The following is a 5,277-nucleotide window of genomic DNA, read 5'->3' as shown; positions in this document are numbered from 1 at the left end:
TGTAGCTTAACAACCAGACAAAGCTTTCATTCAAGCCCAGCACCGGCCTTTTTGAGTGAAAGTCCAAAGTCTACATGCCATTTTGACCTCGTGCTAATGGCCTCCCTCATCTGGATGATAGGTCTGTGTGTCTTTGTTCCTTTTAAGACTTACTAAATACCCTCTTTAAATTATATTTGAGATTGGCGTCTCTCGTACCCCAAGACAGAATGTTGCTTTGTTCTACGCCACCCTCTTACTCGCTGCCATGTTTGCATCTATTCTTGTGGCAGCTGTGCCAGCCCATCTCCCCGAAGGTCTTCCTCACCCTCCACTTCAGCAAACATGATGTCCTCGAGCAAATTGTTCCTCGTCCAAATCAAGGCAATCAGTGTTCTGTTGTGACCCAAAAGGTCGTCATTGGCTAATTTGGGGAAGTAGTTCATCAGGAATTTCCTTCTCGTCTGAATCTGGAAGCTCCCTTGAAATCTGTCCATCATGAGGGAGCCTGCTGGTCTTTGACATCTCAGTGATAGAGTTCCAGCCTCAAAGCAGCATGGGGGCCACTGCAGTATGACAAACGCTACTGCAAAGTAAAATTGAAATGGACTTGGAGTCTTCCGTGACACATAAGTACATAAAAAAAGGATGACAAATTGACAGATTTTGATAATAATCAGTAACAAATATAATCAGAAACGCTACTGTAGCCTACACCGTGCCGCTTATTAGAAAGAGAATGTTATCTTGGGGAAGCCCTTTGCATGCTCTTTGCTGGCCTTGTGGCCCTCTTTCCTGAGAGGAAGCGCTCTTCTCATCATTTCTGCACCCAGATTGCTCCTGAGCCAAATGGAGACTATTGTTACCATTCAGTGAGCCCATGAGGAAGACATTATTTTCCATAGATTTCTGTGCTTTGTAGTGGTTTTGAGTTGCTGAAAGGGTAGGCTCCCTGAAGCCCCATTCATGCATCTGAGGCCGCCCCACCAAGTGTTGGAAAAGCCAAACTTGATCTGAGTGATGCCCTTGGTCTCTGTCATCTAGACCTCCTCTCCAGCTGGACACAGAAGGAGCCTCAGCTGCCAAGGAGTGCTCATCCTGGCTCCACATCTGAGACATCAAGGAGCTTAAACAGCTCCAGAAGGATCTGCAATTAATTACGTTCCACAAATTGCCTTCAGTGCAGGATCGGTTGTCTTCTGAGTCCTGGGTAAGGCACAGTGTGGGACTTTGCCTTACCTGACCAAGTCACACATCCCTGGGAGAATGGAGAATACCAGTGTTATTTGAAAGAACCTATTCTTTGCAGGAGAGGAGAAAATCACCAGCCAGCACATTTGGCAGTAGAACCATACCCTCCTGGGCCCCAACAGCTCTATATGTTTGCCATCTGCAGTAGGGAACATTTGGCTGTATGCTGAAAGGGATGGAATTAATGATTTTTCTTGGGCTCTGTTGAACTGGGGTAGGTTTCTTCCATTTGAGTTAATCCACAGAGTAGCATCCTCCTTTAATAAATCACAGGGCCTGTTCTGCAGACTGGGAGCCAGAAGTGGGAATGGCCACAGGAAAGACTTCCCTTAAGCATGGTAAAAGGCCCAAGAACCTAGACTCTGGTGTCAGAATTCTGGGACTCAAATTCTGCCTCTGCCAGTTACTTGCTGTGTGATTCAATCCTTCTAAACTCCAGTTTCCTCGTTTATAAAGTGGGGATGATCTTATTTACGTCGCAGAGTGGTTGTGAGGACAAAATGAGAACATTGGTTTAAGTGCTTAGCATTTGCATATATTTCAATATAGGCTACCTAACACTAGAGGAATGAAACCAGGTGCAAAATCTCAAAGGTAAACACGTTCTTTTATTAGTTATACTGTTCTAGGGTAAAATGGATCCCACATGCAAATATCCATCATGCTGTGGTTGTTAGGTGATGTCCAGTCGGTTCCCACTCATCAACTGAACTGTTGCTAGGTGACCCTATCTATGTACAACAGAACAAAGCAGTACCTGCTTCTGCACCATCCTCACGATCATGTTTTGAGCTCATTGTAGCAGCCACTCTGTCAATCCATCCTATTGAGGATCTTCACACCCTTTAAGTCTTAGGACAAAGACCAGACCAGACAAATGCATATTTTCCAGGTGAGGGAGACCATCAACAGGTAGTCATAATGGTCTCTACAGGTGGCTTTCTGCTTTCAAAAAGATTTATAGCCTCAGAAACCCACAGGGGCAGTTCTAGTCTGTCCTATAGGGTCTCTATGAATCAGAATTGACTCCATGGCAGTGAATTTTGTTTGTTTGTGTGTTTTAATACTAGATGGAAAAAGACCCCAAGTTAAATTATTTTTATATAGACCCAGGTAGGACAAAGTCTCAGGTAGGACAAAGGCAAGACCAAGACAACCCGCCAGGTTGAGGGAGACTATCAGCATGAGGCCATAATGAAGCCCAAAGGATTCACAGACATGTGGCTACTTATACAGAACGAAGTTGTCACTAAACCATGGCCAGTGGCAAATCAATTCATCACTGCCACAGATGGGACTACTGAATAAGGAAAAGGACCAGGAATCGGGAAAGGGATCGGGACTCGCATACTGTTGCAGATTAGAAAAGCTTATAGGATTGGTTCTGGGGCCCTCTGACCACCTTGATCAGGGTATGATTCATGACCATATGACCATGGAACCCCAATTTTCATCAAGGGCATGTGCTGGCAAATCCCTAAGAGAGAGACTGGTTCTCCCTAGGCTGGCCAGGGGAGTCATACTAATACACTTTCTTTTTTTTAGTTGTTTTAAAAAAATTAATCATTTTATTGGGGGCTCATATAACTCTTACCACAGTCCATCCATCCATCCATTGTGTCAAGCACGCTTGTACATTTGTTGCCATCGTCATTCTCATAATAATACATTTCCAAACGCACTCTGCCTGAAGGCAAAGCTTTTTACATTGCCAGGGGTTTACAAGTTGGGCTTCTAACCTGCAGGTCAGCAGTTTGAAACCACTAGTCACTTCTTGGGAGAAAGACTAGGCTTTCTACTTCCATAAAGAGGTACAGTCTCAGAAATCCACAGGAGCAATTCTACTTTGTCCTACAGGCTCGCTATGGAATGGAGATGGACTTGATCACAGTGGATTTAGTTTTTTGGGAAATAGTCAGCAAGAACTCAATGGAGGTTGGATTTATATGAAGACTTGTGGACTCTGTATTAGAGCTTAGATTGTGAGTCTGGGATTTTGGCGAAAAGGAGGAATCCTGTTGGCAAGATGGATTGACACAGTGGTTGCAACAATGGGCTCAAACATAAGAACAATTGTGAGGATGGCACAGAGCTCGTTCTGTTGCACATAGGGGTCGCTATGGGTTGGAACCAACTCCACAGCACCTCATGGCAACAACAGGTTTTCGGAAAGCTATAGTTTATGGTTTACAGTAGGTGCCCTAAATCTGTTTGGAGTTGCCATGTAGATTCAGCCTCCATTGAGTTCTTTCTGACCACTGTGTCCTCAAGCTGAGTGTGTTCACTGTGACTTCCCTGGCCGGCCCTGGGAAGGGTGTTTGTTTTAATGTTTTGCTGTGTATGAAATCCAGGACAGATATATCTATAGAGACAGTAACTGGATTAATGACTCCTTGGGGGTATGGCAGGGGAGATTGGGGGGATATAGGGAGCTACTAACAATTAGAATAAGAACAAAGAAAATGTTCTAAAACTGATTGTGGTGATGATTATACAACTCTTCTTGATGTGACTGAACTATTGAATTGTATATGTGAATTATGTACCAATAAAATTGCTTCTCTCTCTCTCTCTCAAACACACACACACACACACACACACACACACACACACACACACCAAAGTTCATGGAAAATGGAATTACAAGATCATGGAGTTATTCCCTAAGCTTTTTGAAGCCCTCTTGTACTTGTCAGTTTCCACTTACAGAAAAATTCGGTGACTATTTATGAAGAAGAATGATATTCTCTTAGATACAGTACGATTATTAACATCAGGAACTTTAATAGTGAGGCACTATTTAAAAATCTGATTTACCATCTGTATTTAAATTTTGCCCACTGATCCAATCATGTCCTTTTTAGTGTTTCCTTCCTGTCGCTCAGGATTCCATTTAGGCTCAGGGTTAGTTGTCACATCTCTCAGTTTGTTTTAAAATCTGGAACATTCTAGGAGCAGGATATTTACATAGTCTTCAAGTGTCGTCCCTTGGATCGCTTATTAGTTGAAAGGGGGAGGAGGTAAATCTACAGTGGAGAAATCAGGCAATGATTGATCCAAATCAACATGCACAGTGAGGTGAAAGTGGGCTTCCCCACGTGGTGCCCTGAGGACGTACCACTTAGGGAGTGTTCTCCCCGGGAATGCAAACCTGACTGAAGTCAGGAGGAGTGAGTCTTAGATAAACTCCAAAGGAAGAACATTGCATTTCATCAAATAGGGGCAGACTACATTCTTCAAATGTTTCAATGTCATAAAAGACTAAGACCATGGAAATATTTCTAGTGTGCTTGAACAATTTTTTTTTTTTGGTGGTTGTTCTCGGTTTACTTAACTAGAAGAGAGTTTGTTGTATTTCTTTACAAAAGGCAAATACCGCAGGAAGAGATCATCTCTTGACCTATTTCAGGCCTGGTGATGTAGGGGGTTGTAAGTTGGGCTGCTAACTACAAGGTCAGTAGTTTGAGATCACCAGCCACTCTGCAGGAGAAAGCTGAGACTTTCTACTGCTCTCAAGATTTACTGTCTTGGAAACCCACAGGGGGCAGTTCTACTCTGTCTTATAGAGTTGCTATGAGTCAGAATTGACTTGATCACAGTGAGTTTGAGATGGCAGGAAGGCTGACATGAGAAGAATATTGAACAACCTGCCAGAACAACCAACAAATCTGTCTTGGAAGAATTTAGCCAGAATGCTCCTTAAAAGAAAGGACGAGACTTTGTCTCAGGTACTTTGGATATATTATCAGGAGGGACAAGTCCCTGGAAAAAGGACAAGAAGACCTTTAATGAGATGGACTGACACAGTGGCTGTAACAATGGACTCCAACTTCACAACCCTTGTGAGGTTGGTGCAGGTGTTTCTTTCTGTTGTATATGGAGAGGGACACTGTGGGTTGGAACTGACTCCACTGCACCTAGCAACAATAAGGTTGATGTCAAAAAATGTCCAAACTTCAAGCGACTGCAAATGTCACTGGCTTTAAGAGGCCAAGAAACATCATCTGTTGACATTTGAAAGGACAACAGAGGGAGTCTAGTCTAACA

This window comes from Tenrec ecaudatus, chromosome X, assembly GCF_050624435.1.
Source record: "Tenrec ecaudatus isolate mTenEca1 chromosome X, mTenEca1.hap1, whole genome shotgun sequence".
NCBI classification, from domain to species: domain Eukaryota; kingdom Metazoa; phylum Chordata; class Mammalia; order Afrosoricida; family Tenrecidae; genus Tenrec; species Tenrec ecaudatus.
Note: the sequence above shows the minus strand (reverse complement) of the source record.